The sequence below is a fragment of the Schistocerca serialis genome, chromosome 8, assembly GCF_023864345.2.
Source record: "Schistocerca serialis cubense isolate TAMUIC-IGC-003099 chromosome 8, iqSchSeri2.2, whole genome shotgun sequence".
NCBI lineage: Eukaryota > Metazoa > Arthropoda > Insecta > Orthoptera > Acrididae > Schistocerca > Schistocerca serialis.
Window position 1 is genome coordinate 223,597,278 of NC_064645.1, and position 18,817 is coordinate 223,616,094.

The 18,817-nt window shown below is 43.7% G+C and overlaps 1 pseudogene; it reads right to left on the minus strand.

Moving 5' to 3' along the window:
* Positions 1-15,427: 15,427 nt before the first annotated feature.
* Positions 15,428-15,545, minus strand: LOC126417909 (5S ribosomal RNA; annotated as a pseudogene).
* Between the last annotated feature and the right edge of the window lie 3,272 nt (positions 15,546-18,817).

Below are 18,817 nucleotides of genomic sequence, written 5' to 3' on the forward strand. Positions count from 1 at the left end.
CTCCACTTAGACCACGGCCCAAGAGATTAAAAAAAATGGTTCAAATGGCTCTGAGCACTATGGGACTTAACATCTATGGTCATCAGTCCCCTAGAACTTAGAACTACTTAAACCTAACTAACCTAAGGACAACACACAACACCCAGTCATCACGAGGCGGAGAAAATCCCTGACCCCGCCGGGAATCGAACCCGGGAACCCGGGCGTGGGAAGCGAGAACGCTACCGCACGACCACGAGCTGCGGACCCCAAGAGATTAAACGAGTACACTGTAGATAGTTAAAGTGACTACAGGTATGCTGTATTTCTTATATTGCATCAGTCTCACTTTTAAAAATCCCCCACTTGATAAAAAATATTTAGGATTTTGCTGTAATATTTTTAAGTTTTTCAGCAAATGAAACACATATATGTTTAAATCTGAAGCTACTAGCGACATAACAAAAGCATATTGATTCGATTTCTACTGTGTTTCAAAAGAGGACTAAAAGGGATAAAAATAGAGGTAAAATTACCTGAATTAAAACGGCAAGTTGACTTCCTTTTGTTTATTTTCATGAGTGAATGATGAATGGCGAGTCATGAAAAAGAGCTACTTCATTCCAGTGAATGAGTAGTTCCGACCCGATCTCTGAGAAGATGAGTTTTGCCCATCTCTAACACAATGACTGTCGTAGTCCCACCCTCACCCCTGACGGGCTGAGGAGGTGAGGACAGTGCCGGCTGGCGGGTGCAGGAGAGTGTCGATGGGACGAGCACTGCCCATTGTGCTACTCGCTTCCTGCAGAGACGACGTGAGTCAGATGTCTCTCTGCTCCGGATATATGCAAAACATTTCTGTGGTCGAAGGAGGATTCCTAAACAACACAGGCAGGTTTTTGGGCTATTCCTTAGAGGATCTTTCTAGGGCAGATGTGGTTCTTGGGAACATTCATAAAGACATCAACTCTCTGGAAACAATGGTAGCATGGTTCGGTCGACACATTAGATAACAGGGTGACAGAGACACTCAACAAAATAATAAAAAGGTATAAGGTTGAAAATCGTGACGTAATGTATTTAGACGCAAAATTCTGAAATTCATTACACTTTATTTGTATGGCTGAATTTTCCCTGCTTTGGTAGGAGTACAGTGGCGGCAGCATGATTTTCTCATTGCTTGAATGCTAAATTTAACTTTTATGATTAGCAGTTACTACTTGAAACGCAAAAATAAAGTTCAGAGAACAGACATATCTGCACTTTTTCGACACTTTCGATTTTGCTCTCTGTTTTGACACTTCAGTCAGGACATTTCAGCTGGAGTCTTCGCCCAGCAGACTTCTCTTTCAGGCTTTGTCCAAGTGCGATGTAGCTGCTTCGTCCAAACAATCATACTTAGCGAGCCATAATTTCGCGATTCAGTTCGACTCGATCACTGGGGCTGGCACAATTGCATAATAACTTCACTTGTGTGTTCAGTGTGCTAAGCAGTCACTACAATTTTGCTTTGTCATTTTATCATTAATGTTTGTCACATCAGGAGTAAGCTGTTCCTGGATTAGTTGACATGGTTCAAAATATATTAATTATCGTCTATAAACGCAAGGATTTGCTTTACCTTTGGGTTTCGTTTCATAATTAGTCATCCCACTGTATGGATAGCGAAACTCCACAAATTAGCGTTTGTTTTCTGTTGAACACAGTTTAATTTGAAGTGTTTTATTGGACAGAGATCTAGGTAAGCGACTAGTTAGCATCATTATCTCCCGCTGACAGGCCTGGATTCTCCATAATTTGATGACCCTGTCGGCGTATCAAGTACTTACGCGGTCTTTCGTCAAGCAGTTAACATAGAAACGTTTGACTGACGAGTGATCATGGTCAGTAAATTCTTTTTTTATTTTCTCTGTTTGGGAAACGTCTGAGACACAATAGATCCACGGTATTATAATATTAGATTAATTTTCAGCTGCCATTATTTAATATATGTATTTATCTATTGGTTTTCTCTTCTTTTCTGTATTCAGTTCCACGTTTTCGCACCCTGTTGAACATTGCATCAATATAAGCGATTTAAGTTTTTGATGGGTTTACACACACACACACACACACACACACACACACACACACACACGTGTGGGGGGGGGGGGCGGGGGTCCGTGGGTGTGTTACACCTTTTTCAGTATGAAATTCTGCATCACATTTGAGTAGTTTTGTTGCGGGTGGAATGAGAATGAGAAGACAGACAAGATTAACAACGAATCGGTCTAAAGTTAATCAACCGACAAACTTGGATCAAAGTCAGGTCAGGGTAGAGGTAGAGGAGGAACATGTAACTTTTCCTACGGAACAGACAAATCCAGCACTCTTAACAGTAAAGTAAAAATGGAAGGACAGAGGTCAGGCGAACATCAGGCGATATTGCCTAGTAAGGAAGGGAAATTTGCTTTATGGAAGGAACCTCAAGGGATTGTCGGCATCATTAATTTCCTGGCTACTTTAGGTATCACTCCACAAAACTCAAAGCAGTTAGACGATTCTATTTTGTGTCAGTGTGATTGTTCTCAGCCATCATAACTACTTCAGGTAATGACAGATCAGTTTTCTATTGTGGCTGTAAGTTACCCTTTCTATTAAGCTCTTCGGGTCTGGAGCTTCGTATGTTATTCGCGAGAGCTCTGAATTTCTACGAGCTGCTAGTAATTCATCTACTTCTTACATCTATCTGGCTAGCTAGGTATACATATTTTGATCCGATAGTAGTATAATCGCACTGAATAGCGTTAATACATTAAAATTTTATGGGCCTGGGAGTTCCTGGAGGTCAGAAGGACCAGCAAACTGCTGACGTTCGCTTACTGTGCGGCCATCGTCATTTAGGATAAGATTCTCATCTATTATGCTCAGCAAACTGAAACCAAGCGCGTAATTTATGTCAGCGTAAATCATTATATATTGTCAACTACACTGAGGAAACATGATTTTCACACTGACATTATCGTACAGCCTGCCCTCTGCAGTTCAAGGATTTGAAATAAGTGACTCTTGTTGCTTAGCTATGTTGAGATGCACCCCAAGAGGTAATTTTTACTGTAACCTGTATTATAGCTTCTTTCCTTACGATTCACAGATCGTAGGGAAAAGTTGTTACTTATATGCCTAACTATAGACACAGCGAATGGGAGGACTATAGGATAAAGTTTATGAATTTTCGCAGTAGCAACGCAGTTTCAGTAAGGTGTGTTACGAAAGGGGGGCGGCGTACTATGTGACCTCGGAACACAAAAACTTTATAAAAATACAGAGTTTGTTAATTATTGATTATTTATACTCGCAACATACTTTGCAAAGAGATATTTATTTGTAAGTAGGGTCCTGTACCTGAAAATATTAAATATGAAAACCACAGTGAAAGACGCATCTGCTACTGAGACTTAAATCTGTGGCAGAATGAAGTGTCTGTGGGACATCCATTCTGCTAATATTTTTCATGCTGCAGTTATATATGGAACATTCTTTATTTGGATAAAATCACACACGTCGGTCATTCCATGTCACGTGTCCGACTTAAGAAGATGCTCCTAGCTCGACCATCTTCAATTTTCATTAATTTTGTACAGCGTGTACTTATGCGAAGTTTCAGGCTCACCTGTAACTTGGTTGAGATGTTAGAGTCACTTTTGTAAATACCTCTTTTACCGAGACCAAAAAGTCTGCCATTCCACTGTTCCTAACGTAAAAAAGCTAGACTCTTGCTTCTGGGTTTAGTGGTACAACCTTTTGTGCTCTACACACAAGTGACGGAAGTAGAGTTCAGAAAGCAATGCATTTAGCATAATATCAGTTCAAAGTGGGCAACAAACAATGTCGCGAGGAATTTGTCCCATACTTTAGCGAGGCATAAGTAGTGGAGAAAGTGCGCTATGGACCCGTTCTTTAGCGAAATCACTGTACGCCGGAGTGTTTAGTATATCACAAATTTGGGCTTGGCTTGTGTGTTTCATTACTGTGACACCTATAAATTTCCTAAAATACATGAAAGTATCAAAATATCCCCGTGTTCAGAGTCATGTGTCTCAAAATGGACACCTACCACATTACATTCATTTACACCATTCAACACAGCACATTTCATTCTATTAGCAAAACTTATTTTCATTTTGGTGTCTCATTGGGTAAGGTGTAAAAATTGCGCCTTAAATTTGAAATTTTGTTGATTAGGTCTGCAGTGTTTAAATATTCATTTTGCTGTTTATTTGGTGATTTTAAATTTGTTTGTGACAGGTTAATTGCTAAATTTCACCATTTACCTGTACTAGAGACTGCTACATAATTTTAGTGAAGCTGAATGCTTATTAATTTTATTTCATTTCTTTAGTTAGGACTCGACGGTTTCATTTTAGTGACTGAAGCGTATCAAGTTGTTGCTAAGATGGAAAAATAAGATCATTTAATGTATGCAGTTTTGGAAATATTAATTCTCCATGCCATTTAACGAAGTACAGTGCCTTAAAAGGACTAAAAGCTGTAAAGGAACTTTCCTTAGAAGAACAAGACAAGTTGGATGGTGCTCCATCGCTCTGGAACCACGACGTCTGATGGATATGCAACGGCACATCCTACAAATGCCGCACCAGGATGTCTTGCAGGAAGGCCAAGCAGCTGTGACCCGCTACGTGACGCGGTATAACATACGGATCAGTCAGGCAACCACGGATAATAACGACCCACACATTAATACCAGAACGATGTTGAAATCAATCGGCATGTTTGCCGTGGGGAGTTTCCTCATCCCAAATACGGCTGTTATGACGGATAAGCTGACTTTCGTTTGTCAAATGCGCTTCATCTGTGAAAATAATGAGCGGAGGAATGACTGAAACTTGACGCAGCGTTTTGGATCCATGTGCACTAATTGTCACGTGGCACAAAATTAGTCGGCCCCATTGCCTGTAGTCACTGGAGGTAATATGGGGAAGTTGCTAAGTTGCTGTCCATGAAGAACTCGCCAGACGCTACTCGAGGATGCATCCACCGAACCTGCAATGCTGCAGGTACTCGTCAAGAGGTTCTGGTCGACCAGTTGGAGGGCTTCCTCCTTCACGTCAAAAGTGTAATACGTTCAGCCATGACAAAAGTCTGCCATATTAGCCTTGAAGGTGCCGCTTTCGATAAGTCGTTGTTCCAATATTGTAAAAATGCCATGTGATGTACAGGCACGTTCGTGAGAGATGCGTTCTGATAATTAACCATTTCGTCCTCTTCCACAGTAGATGAACAACATGTCTGTGTTCTCCGAAACCGTATACTGTGCCGTCCTGTAATGCCTCATCTTTCTCGATCACTCAGTGCCAACTGATGTACATGCGCTTCAATTCATTGATTTGTTCACAGATAACACGTGACATGACATCACACAAGACCTTATATGACACGAGACACTGACCTCTGTTAGTGTTTACTGCTTTCCTTATCTTCCAAATGGCGCATTTCTGGACAAGGGTTTATTACCAAATATTGCTTTCCTGAGCCCCCTCTACAACGCCAATAACTATATGATAGACAGTCCAGTCAGAATAACGCGACCATCTGTCAAAATCATGGACTTTCAGGAAGTGAATCATTGAGGTTCTCTAAGACACCGAAAGGGATGTGGAGCCACTCTGACCCTATTGCCGTGGCCAGCAGCGCTAGGTTTCTATGTAGAGGATTCATGGCTCGAACAGCCCAATCGAGGTGGCTCCATGGATTTTCAGTTGGGTTTAATTCTCAGGATTTGTTTTCCACGGATCTATGGTAAACTCATCCTGTTGCTCATCGACATATGCCTGTAGACTGTGATCTGTGACACATTGCATTGCCCTGCTAGTAGAGGTCGCCATAGTAAGCAGAAAAGAAACTTTTTGTAGGTTTTGATATAGTCTAGAAGGATAAATATACAATTGTGCTGATCCATTCTGCCCCAGAGTGTAACAGTCCATCCTCCATCCTGGACCCTCACAACTATTGTTGCAGGGCCATACATGTCAACAGCCATCTATCTGATAGAGAATGAAACGTCATTCATCTGGAAAGGCCAACTGTCGCCGCTATGTGAATGTCCAGTTGTGATAGGGGAAGGCCAGATAATATCAGACAGTTAAGTTTTCTTTCAAGTTTTGAATACAGTAAAGGCTTGATATGAAAACAATGACCACCATAACGTACTGTCATAAGTAATAAAACAACCAGCCTAGCATTTACTCTTATGGAGGAGAATTATTATTATCTACAGGTTTCTAAAATTTATTTGAATGTTAACTAAGGAGAAAGGTTGAAGGGTTGATCACACAAGATGTAAATACAGAAAATAAGCAAATGTTTCTCACAAAACACTGATTATTGGTATTAATACATGGCAATTGAACTGAGTGATTTTAATAATTTTAGGTTCACAAATAGTCACTAAATGATAATAAAATAATAAATCTGCCATTTTACACACTTAACAACATATTATACTACATCTTGAACACGACTTTTATTCTATATTCAAGAAACAGCCATCGCATTCATAGCACAGACCGTTGCTTTCAAGGTCTGCTCAGTTTTCGGGGGCCATCCGTTACACAATCGACACTGGATCCAGTCCTCTTCAAAAGTTTCGTCATAAGTAATGCAGTGAGTCACGCCATCACTTCTATTGTTTACATCGCCAAATTTTAGGTTTTTCTTATCATTTTCGCAGGGTTTTCCCATTTCTGTTGTAGAACTCTCATTCTTTTTACAACATCCAATTTTTCTATTGGTCAAAAGTTTGGTTCTAGCTAGGCCTACAGGCTTTTTGTTGAGACTGAGATGTCTTAGAGAACTCAATTGCTAGATCATGATTAGAGGACTCTGGTAATGCGGTCGAGGAGCGAGGACTCGGTTAATGGTTGGCAGGCGGGGGGGGGGGGGGGGGGGGGAGAGACAGATGAGGAGCCTGGTAAAGACATAGAAGCGGATGAGGAGCCTGGTAAAGACATGCCAGAAGATGGGCATAGTAAAGGTATGGCAGGCGAGGGGGCTGGTAGATGAGAGGCCTGGTAAAGACTTGGCAGCAGATGAGGAGCTTGGTAAAGACATGACAGAAGATGGGCATGGTAAAGGCATGGCGGAGTAGGAGCCAGGTCCAGAACAGGTGAATGAGGTACTAGTTGATTCACTGTTCTCGTTTAATGAAGGAGCGGAATCCAAGTCACTGAAAATATTTCGCTTCAGGGGAGAAATCCCTGTGCATTCAAAGCCAGACTTTGCCATCACCATCCTGCAAATCCTTGAGAAAGCTGAGCTCACTAAACCTACTATGTCCTTCAAGGTTATCTTAATGTTAGGATGTTGTCGCGTCCAGTATGAACATACTTCACGATAAGCATCATTGGAAGGTCTCATAGCGGTTCTGTCCAGTGGCTGTAGTTCGTGGGAAGTGTGTGGAGGTAGGCTTAACATGTGAATATGGTGTTTCTTTGTAAGCGTTATGACGTCCAAGTGCTTGTGGCTTGAGAGGCCATCCAAGATTGGTAATGCAGGGGTTTTCTCGGTTGGCTTCACTCTTTCTACCGACGAAACAAGTAATTTGAGGAAAACATCCTTAGTAATCCATCCACTTGGTTGGGCATCAAAAACACTTCCCATTGGGACACTTTTCTTCAGATCATTGCCAAGTCGAACATGGGGAAGACAAACAGCGGTGGGATAAATACATCCCTTGCAGCTTTAATTGAGAGAAGAATCGTGACATTCATGCTTCTCTCATCTGAGGTAAATGTTCCAACATGCTTTTACCTTTAACTGACATTACTTTCAGTCTGTTGCTATGAACAGACGTTACGTCTGTTTCGTCGGCGTGACAAGACTTGGAGGGGCTGAACTTATACTTGACCATCAACTCAGAAAGTCTGTCGAGAAATCGGTCAACTTGTTCTGTGCTAAAACGTGCTGCTCTCTGTAAACTTGTTGATTCCGCTGTCATCAGCCGCAGATCTAGATGTCTTTTCATAAAGTCGTAGTAGTAGTCTTTTCCTGCCTTCAGTTTTTCTTTATTGAACGTATGTTTTATTTTCATTTTCTCTGCAAATTGATAAGCAAGCTTCAAAAACTCTGCCGGCCAGAGTAGCCGAGCGGTTCTAGGCGCTTCAGTCTGGAACCGCGCGACCGCTACAGTCGCAGGTACGAATCCTGCCTCGGGCATGGCTGTGTGTGTTGTCCTTAGGTTAGTTAGGTTTAAGTAGTTCTAAGTTCTAGGGCACTGATGACCTCAGATGTTAAGTCCCATAGTGCTCAGAGCCATTCGAACCATTTTCAAAAACTATTCCTTGCTTAGTGCATTAGCCGACTGTCTAGAGTTTTAATGTGAGCGTAGAGTACTTGCTCCTGCTCGTCATTGGAAGTTGTAGCAAGATCTTTTGAGTTTCGCAGTTTCGGTTTCAGTTCTAGCTCCATCCCTTCCGAAAAGTTCTTAAGCGGGTCGCCAAGCGCACTTCTTTGGACTGAAAAACGCTCAATAGCCTTTCGAATTCTCATTTCCTTTAAATGAACTTTTTCTGCAGCTTTCTTGATATTTTCTTCTCTCCAAGTGTGCCTCACTTTCCCCATTTCACCCGTAAAATGAAACAAATCGTTCAAAATTTAATTTTAGTCGGCTATGATTGCTGTCCAATACAACCCTCAAAGATTATGTCCGATACAACCCGACAGACATGAGAAGACAATTCGACTGTCACGTGCTTACTAATAAGTCTAAACAGATGTAGTGCCTAAACATATGGTAGAAAACCCGTTATTACTACCAATGACATTATAATAGAATTACACTAACTTTCAAGCCTGTATAGCACTCCAGAGTTATCTTCATACAAAAAGAGAAACCCACATAACAAAAAATGAGCAGTCACTTCCATACAAAAAGTCGGTGCGGTACAAGATGGCGTAACCTCCTCTCTGTCTTCAAAGCCAATACTGCGGTGACTTTGACTGGTGCTGCTGCGCATGGCAAAAATCAGAAGCAGCACTTGTCCGATGTAACTCACCGTCCGATACGACCTGACCTTCCCCTACTGGTATGAAAATGCCCTCCTTCGTTGTCGATGAGCAGCAGTCAGCATGGGTGCATGAAACAGGGCTCACATGCAGCAACGTTTGTTCAACAGTCGTGGAAGAGACACTGCTGTCATCTTCACGGTCAGTTGCTCAACACTTGCACGGTGCCTGTACACGTCCACGCAGCTGTCATTCACCCTTGTCATCTATGACCCATGATGCACCACAGTTGCCTCAGCACCAGTTTTCGATAGCGTCGGTATATTTTGACCACGGTGGCATGCTAACAGTTTACAAACTTAGCCATTTCGGAAATACTTACTGTTGTGCACGACTTCGTGCAAGATGGTAAGGAGAGTTGGACTACACAGTGCTACAGCAACTGTCCACGTAGGAAGTCTGGACAGGGGAAGAAATGATTTTTGAACAAGTTAACAAAAAGAACGTAGTATTTACGTATTGTATGTTAACTGGGGACCTAGAAACCACGGAGAGACTCTGCCCCGCCACAGCCGCAGTGGTCCACAACCCGACTACGACTACCGCAGTGCACTTCACCCCTCCGCCGCCCCACACCGAACCCAGGATTACTGTGAGGTTCGGCCCCCGGTAGACCCCCCAGGGAGCGTCTCACACCAGACGAGTGCCTTTGTTTGCGTGGTAGAGTAAAGGTGGTGTACGCATACGTGGAGAATTTGTTTGCGCAGCAATCGCCGACATAGTGCAACAGACCACATTCGCCAAGGCAGATGGAAAACCGTCTAAAAACCAATCACAGACTGGCCGGTGCACCGGACCTAGACACAAATCCGCCGGGCGGATTCGTGCCGGGGACCAGGCGCTCCTCCCTGCCCGAAAAGCCGTGCATTAGACCGCACGGTCAACCGGGCGGGTTTAGTATTTACGTAACTTGTATTTCTCAAAGTGTATAAAAACTCATTGCAAATAATGCAGCAGGGAATAGAATCCAGCTATCAATGTCAACAAGGATGAGGCTCCCTTGAATAGGCACAATGTGTCCTAGCAAAGAGGTCCCAAGTTCGAGTGGGCTGAGTACCTGCCACCGGCGCAGAGGGCACTCATGGTACAGAGCCATTGGAGGCGTGGCTCAGCAAGAGCGCACCATTGGATCCGCAAGATCCTGTGTGACCGTTGTTATTGGCGGATGGAATGTTGCAATTCAGTTGCCAACAGCATAACGTCTGTGGAGTAGTATCGACCCATGATACCACACTTCCACCCTTGGCCTGAAAGCCGATGATCGTGCCCCTCTGGACGCCAGATAAATCGCACGGCCTCCGCATTACAATAATTACTGCACTGTTTGCCGCATCTGCCTAGAACGCGCCCACTGCTAATGCTGTCACCTACAGGAAGTCGGACTTAGGCAGTGGTAATAGTAATGTGTCTAGCCCATGTAGGATGTCTGAATCACCCTGTGCGTTGTAAAAAGTAACTGCCCTACGACATTCCCTTGGCGTCTCACAAAGTTACCTTTACACCTATCGATTCTGTTCCGTTAATAACGACGTGTTGGGTTCTACCAGCAAGGATCTCCCGAGTACAGTAGCGGCTCGCCGCACCTCGGGAACCAAATTATGTGCGTCGCGCGCGTTATTTCGTCGTCGAGCTGATAAGACGGGGAGAGTGTGGCGGTGACGTAGGCATTCCGAAGCCAGGGCGACAGGTGAGCAAGTGGCAGCTGGAGCTGGCCGGGCAGAGACGGCACGAGGGCGGCGGCGGCAGCGGCGGGCCAAGTCTCCGGCCGCGCAGTAATTAGCCGCCCCGGGCTGACAAGGGACGCAAAAACACTCGGCGCATTCCGCAGCTTTTAATTAAAGCAGAGATAACGGGCAGGTTTTATTAAAAAGCGCCGTCCGCCGCGGCGCTGCCCGCGCCGGCGACCGCACCCCATCCGCCGCCTCCGCGCGCGTCCTGCCGCGGGGCTGTCTCGATCACTCACTGCAGAAGGACGCCTCTGCCTTCAGCAAAGACTGGTGGATGTAAGGCAGTCACACAGAAGCCCAAAATTACAAAAATCGTCTGGTGACCATAAGTGCATCTCTGCTTGCCCACGAACAATTATCTCCTGAACAACACCGACCATTCCTACCTTGTACCGCTACTGGCAACGAGTAAAACTGTAGCGAACACTGTTGAACTTCGATAGGTTAATCACTAGACCGTGTGACTGTGCACCTTAGTATATCGTAAAGAAGACATCAGTTCCTAATCGAAATGGAGAACGTGTGAAACGTACCATCGTGAATGACGGTAATGCCTCTAACATTCTTCCAACGTTAAACTTGCCGTTATTTAGTAATTCAGTGCTAGCCATTTTAATTATTGGATTGGTGCTTAAATTCGTAGTGTTTTTGTATAAATTTTAACCCTTTAAGATTGTGATCGTTTCATAGCATCTGCTACTGCTAATAACTAAGACACCAGTGCCTACGAGCTTTAATTTGTACGCTAAAGCACTGAAGATGATCATTATGTGATAGAAATATCGATTTTGCTGCTAACAAATCATCAAAATTACTGACAATGTTGACCTTCCTTCTAATTTGATTCTTGTTCCCCACAGCAGGTGGAGAAAGAGGTCCCTTCCGTAATCCTTTCAGTCGGCGATATTCTCGAAGTGCGGCTGCAGCATTACTGATGTTTTGATAATAGAGCTTCACCAATAATGCACTGCTCCTTTCGTCCAAGCTCATGTTGACAAGTCAACAAGTGTACTCCGACCGGTCAGGTGTGTGATTTTTTTGATTTTTTTTTTTTGTCATCAGTCTACTGACTGGTAGCACTTGCAACCTACGTCCTCAATTATTTGCTTGACGTATTCCAATCTCTGTCTTCCTCTACAGTTTTTGCCCTCTACAGCTCCCTCTAGTACCATGGAAGTCATTCCCTCATGTCTTAGCAGATGTCCTATCATCCCGTCCCTTCTCCTTATCAGTGTTTTCCACATATTCCTTTCCTCTCCGATTCTGCGTAGAATCTCCTCATTCCTTACATTATCAGTCCACCTAATTTTCAACATTCGTCTGTAGCACCACATCTCAAATGCTTCGATTCTCTTGTTCCGGTTTTCCCACAGTCCATATTTCACTACCATACAATGCTGTACTCCAGACGTACATCCTCAGAAATTTCTTCCTCAAATAAAGGCCGGTATTTGATATTAGTACACTTCTCTTGGCCAGAAATGCCTTTTTTCCATAGCGAGTATGATTTTGATGTCTTCCTTGCTCCGTCCGTTATTGGTTATTTTACTGCCTAGGTACCAGAATTCCTTAACTTCATTGACTTCGTGATCATCAATCCTGATGTTAAGTTTCTCGCTGTTCTCATTTCTACTACTTCTCATTACCTTCGTCTTTCTCCGATTTACTCTCAAACCATACTGTGTACTCATTAGACTGTTCATTCCGTTCAGCAGATCATTCAATTCTTCTTCACTTTCATTCAGGATAGCAATGTCATCAGCTAATCGTATCATTGATTTCCTTTCACCTTGTATTTTAATTCCACTCCTGAACCTTTCTTTTTTTATTCCTCGATGTACCGATTGAAGAGTAGGGGCGAAAGGCTACAGCCTTGTCTTGCACCCTTCTTAATACGAGCACTTCGTTATTGATCGTCCACTCTTATTATTCCTTCTTGGTTGTTGTACATATTCCATACGACCCGTCTCTCTCTATAGCCTACCCCTACTTTTTTCAGAATCTCGAACAGCTTGCACCATTTTATATTGTCGAACGCTTTTTCCAGGTCGACAAATCCTATGAAAGTGTCTTGATTTTTCTTTGGCCTTGCTTCCATTATTAGCCGCAACGTCAGAATTGCCTCTCTCGTCCCTTTACTTTTCCTAAAGTCAAACTGATCGTCACCTAGCGCATTCTCAATTTTCTTTTCCATTCTTCTTGTAAGCAGCTTCGATGCATGAGCTGTTAAACTGTCTGTGCGATAATTCTCGCACTTGTCAGCTCTTGCCGTCTTCGGAATTGTGTTGATGATGCTTTTCCGAAAGTCAGATGGTATGTCGCCAGACTCATATATTCTACACACCAACGTGAACAGTCGTTCTGTTGCCACTTCCCCCAATGATTTTAGAAATTCTGATGGAATGTTATCTATCCCTTCTGCCTTATTTGACCGTAAGTCCTCCAAAGCTCTTTTAGATTCCGATTCTAATACTGGATCCCCTATCTTCTCTAAATCGACTCCTGTTTCTTCTTCTATCACATCAGACAAATCTTCACCCTCATAGAGGCTTTCAGTGTATTCTTTCCACCTATCTGCTCTCTCCTCTGCATTTAACAGTGGAATTCCCGTTGCACTCTTCATGTTACCACTGTTGCTTTTAATGTCACCAACGGTTGTTTTGACTTTCCTGTATGCTGAGTCTGTCCTTCCGACAATCATATCTATTTCGATGTCTTAACATTTTTCCTGCAACCATTTCGTCTTAGCTTCCCTGCACTTCCTATTTATTTCATTCCTCAGCGACTTGTATTTCTGTATTCCTGATTTTCCCAGAACATGTTTGTACTTCCTCCTTTCATCAATCAACTGAAGTATTTCTTCTGTTACCCATGGTTTCTTCGCAGCTACCTTCTTTGTACCTATGTTTTCCTTCCCAACTTCTGTGATTGCCCTTTTTAGATATGTCCATTCCTCTTCAACTGTACTGCCTACTGCGTTATTCCTTATTGCTGTATCTATAGCGTTAGAGAACTTCAAACGTATCTCGTCATTCCTTAGTACTTCCGTATCCCACTTCTTTGCGTATTGATTCTTCCTGACTAATGTCTTGAACTTCAGCCTACTCTTCATCACTACTATATTGTGATCTGAGTCTATATCTGCTCCTGGGTACGCCTTACAATCCAGTATCTGATTTGGGAATCTCTGTCTGACCATGATGTAATCTAATTGAAATCTTCCCGTATCTCCCGGCCTTTTCCAAGTATACCTCCTCCTCTTGTGATTCTTTAACAGGGTATTCGCTATTACTAGCTGAAACTTGTTACAGAACTCAATTAGTCTTTCTCCTCTTTCATTCCTCGTCCCAAGCCCATACTCTCCTGCAACGTTTTCTTCTACTCCTTCCCCTACAACTGCATTCCTGTCGCCCATGACTATTAGATTTTCGTCCCCCTTAACATACTGCATTACCCTTTCAATATCCTCATACACTTTCTCTATCTGTTCATCTTCAGCTTGCGACGTCGGCATGTATACCTGAACTATGGTTGTCGGTGTTGGTCTGCTGTCGATTCTGATTAGAACAACCCGGTCACTGAACTGTTCACAGTATCACACCCTCTGCCCTACCTTCCTATTCATAACGAATCCTACACCTGTTATACCATTTTCTGCTGCTGTTGATATTACCTGATACTCATCTGACCAGAAATCCTTGTCTTCCTTCCACTTCACTTCACTGACCCCTACTATATCTATATTGAGCCTTTGCATTTCCCTTTTCAGATTTTCTAGTTTCCCTACTACGTTCAAGCTTCTGACATTCCACGCCCCGACTCGTAGAATCAATCTTTTTCTCATGGTAACCTCCCCTTTGGCAGTCCCCTCCCAGAGATCCGAATGGGGGACTATTCCGGAATCTTTTGCCAATGGAGAGATCATCATGACACTTCTTCAATTACAGGCCACATGTCCTGTGCATACACGTTACGTGTCTTTAATGCAGTGGTTTCCATTGCCTTCTGAATCCTCATGTCGTTGATCATTGCTAATTCTTCCGCCTTTAGGGGAAATTTCCCACCCCTAGGACAAGAGAGTGCCCTGAACCTCTATCCGCTCCTCCGCCCTCTTTGACAAGGCCGTTGGCAGAATGAGGCTGACTTCTTAGGCCGGAAGTCTTCGGCCACCAATGCTGATTATTTATCAAAATTTAGGCAGTGGCGGGGATCGAACCCGGGACCGAAGACGTTTTGATTATGAATCAAAGACGCTATCCCTAGACCACGGGATGAGTTTATGAATCATAATGACTGATCACGGCTCCTGCTGACCATAATTGGGACTCGACGGTTGCCCTGTGACGCATGAATATCACGCACCCTATACTCAGGACATTAATGCTACCAAGTTTGGTACTTGTACAGTAATTAGTTTGCATGTTACAGCGTGTTAAGTAAAAAACTGAAACTCCGTCCTAGCAGGCCATGAAGGCCCAACGGTACCCACCGGCCAGAGTGTCATCCTCAGCCCACAGGCGTCACTGGGTGCGGATGAGGAGGGACATGTTGTCAGCACACCGCTCTCCCCGCCGTAGGTCAGTTTCCGAGACCGTAGCCGCTACTTCTCAATCAAGTAGCTGCTGAGTTTGCCTCACAAGGGCTGAGTGCACCCCGCTTGCCAACAGCGCTCGGCAGACCGGATGGTCACCCATCCAAGTGCTAGCCCAGCCCAACAACGCTTAACTTCGGTGATCTGACGGGAACCGGTGTTACCACTGCGGCACGGCCGTTGGCACGTGTTAAGTAGGGAAAGTTAATTATAACCACCCGCTATTAAAGAGCGCAATTAATCCAAAAACGTTAACTTTACAACCGAACCAAAGTTATCGACACAATTATGCACAACAACAAGGGAACAGATGACAGTGGTTACACCAAACTACATCATCATTTGACATCTGTGGCAGCAAGTGAATATACAGTTGCGGATAATGAAGTAATACACATCTGGAACGAAAATTTTTATCTCACAGATCGATTATAAGGCAACCAATCGTATGTTGTTAATAAAAGTACACGAGAGCCGGCCGGGGTGGCGGTGCAGTTCTAGGCGCTACAGTCTGGAACCGCGTGACCGCTACGGTCGCAGGTTCGAATCCTGCCTCGGGATTGGATGTGTGTGATGTCCTTAGGTTAGTTAGGTTTAACTAGTTCTAAGTTCTAGGCGACTGATGACCTTAGCAGTTAAGTCCCATAGTGCTCAGAGCCATTTGAATCAAAGTACATGAGAGCTGTTCTAAGTTATCTACAATTATTTAGAATGTAAGAGAACACACACCAGTGGTTACGCAAAACTGTGTCATCATTAGTTGATAACAACATACGACTTGTTATACAGTCGATTGTGAAGCAATTACGAATAGTAAAACAGATCCCGTGATTGTGATCATACAGAGTGATCATGACTACAGAATAGCAGCCGCTACAACGAATAACGTCTTCATGTTCGATTCACTGCCAATGATTGTGACTGTGATGAACCCCAGGACAGAAGAAGGTCAGCGCCTGGAGTAATATCATCTGTTTCTTTTTCTTTTATTGTAGGTCCAGATTTCAGCTAAAAGTGCAGCTATGATAAGTTCAAATGGTTCAAATGGTTCTGAGCACTATGGGACTTCCCTAGAACTTAGAACTACTTAAACCTAATTAACCTAAGGACATCACACACATCCATGCCTGAGGGAGGATTCGAACCTGCGACTGTAGCCGTCGCGCGGTTCCAGACTGAAGTGCCTAGAACCACTCGGCCACTCCAGCCGTACAGCTATGATAAGTGTGTTATACGTAGTCATGTAGACTCAACGTAGTTATAAAGATAGGTATTCCAATGTTGCTTAGACATGAACAAGCATTAGGCTGTTATTATAATTACATTGAGCAACATGGCTACCTGTAAAGCACTGATAGTAGTTCCACTGTTAGCTGGAATCTAGATCTGACCGTCTTCCTGTCTTAAATAAAGTCATGGAACGTATGAAACAATTGTAAATAGCTGAACTGGGTAGTTTTTGTTTGTTGCTAACAAGGTAAAGCGAGCTGTGCTTAATTTGCCACATGTCTCTTCGATAGAGGAACGGATGCCAAAGCTTACACAAGTTTGCGGTGACGTAGAGGGATAAAACAGTGAGTAACCAGTTACACATTTAAAGTAATTGTACACAACATAGCAAAATCACCGCAAATGTGCTCACACAGACTGACCCTGAGTAACGGACAAAAGCGATAACAAGAAGACGCGTTGTTTCTGAACATGTGAAATGATATACTAATTAAATTGTATAGTTTCAATCGTGTATTGACAATTAAAATCTACCTGTGTTTATCTTTCCTCTGTTATGCACGGGTACAGAGCTGGTAAAGAATAAAAGCCACTGCGTAATTAATCAAAACAATTGGAAAATAGATACGAGCAAAGTGTTGTGTTGGCTACTGTGAGAGTCAGTACAGACACAAACAAGGAAGAGGAGAGGTTGTAATGGCTAGTGGCAGGAATCCAAAATCACCTGAACAAAACACTTTCGAATTAACATAAAATTTTATTTGTATTAAGGAAACAAACGATACTTCCTGTGTTTTCTGTGCCTCCTGCATGCAATTACATTGACAATCTGCTACTACTAGCAGATTGCAGGCTCAGCAACGTCTTTCTATTACTCAGCACTGATGCTCTCGAAGTCCGCGACCAAGCTGGAGCCGACCAGCTTTTTTTTTTTTTTTTCTTTCCTTTATTGAATATCGATTCCCCCCGATGGGGACTGGCTGGCAGCAGCTTAGTACGCTGCTCTGCAACCTACAGACTTTTCAAAACGGAAGAAGAAGAAGCAATAAAAGCAGGCGATAAAACGGTGACTTAAATTGAAAAACGGCGGAAAATTGTAGAAACTTAAAACATAAAGCAAAGGGTTGGCAATGCTAATAAAATACACAGGAAGCAGACAGGTAACATAGGAGACAGACAATTAAAAAACATGGCGACAGTCTGGTTTCTGTAAACACTGCACTAAAATGTCGGCACAAAGACGACACACCTTAGCCAAGGGCAGATCGGGGGGGGGGGGGGGGGGTGTGGTGTGTGACCTGGACAGATGAGGGGGAAAACAAGGAGGGAGGATAGGAAAAACGAAAGAGGAGGGGGAACCAAAGAAGGAGGGAGAGAACTCATAAGGGGGGGGGGGGGGAGGGGCAGGGCAGACGCGAGAGGGAATGGGAAAAGGCAGAGGAGGGAAACGCAAAAGGACTCGGGGGAGAGAAGGGGCGTAGGGAGAGGGTAGGTGGGGAAAAAAGAGGATGGAAGGGGGGAGAGGGAGCCCAGGAAAACGATGGAGGAAAGGAGGGGGGGGGGGGGGGTGAGGATCAGAGTTGATAGGAGGGATAAATGGAGGGAGAGAGCCGACCGCGGTGGCCACGCGGTTCTAGGCGCTGCAGTCCGGAACCACACGATTGCTACGGTCGCAGGTTCGAATCCTGCCTCAGGCATGGATGTGTGTGATGTCCTTAGGTTAGTTAGGTTTAAGTAGTTCTAAGTTCTAGGGGACTGATGACCTCAGATGTTAAGTCCCATAGTGCTGAGAGCTGTTTGAACCATTTTTTGGAGGGAGAGAGGGCATCTTCCGGGAGGGGGCCGACCATCGATAGGCGGCTAGTTAAATCAGCATTGACAGCTAGCGTTAAACTTTGTCATCTTGGAGGTGTGACGCTGCCCGCTCTTTCCATTGGCATGCGGGTCAGCACCTTCTTGATGCGTTTTGTGGCGCAGCGCTAGTCGCTGTGCAGTCGATGCTTTAGGACTGCATACAAAGGTTTTCAATACTTCTACGCACAATGACAAGGGATCAGATGACACTGCTTACAACAAACTGTGTTTTCATTTGACACACAGAACGATAAAATACAGTTACGAACTAATTATGTAAAATTATCAAGAACGGCAATTATCTCACCAAACTATCATAAGTCATGAGCAATATAGTTACAAAGGACGCATTGTTGTTAGAAATGTATGAGAA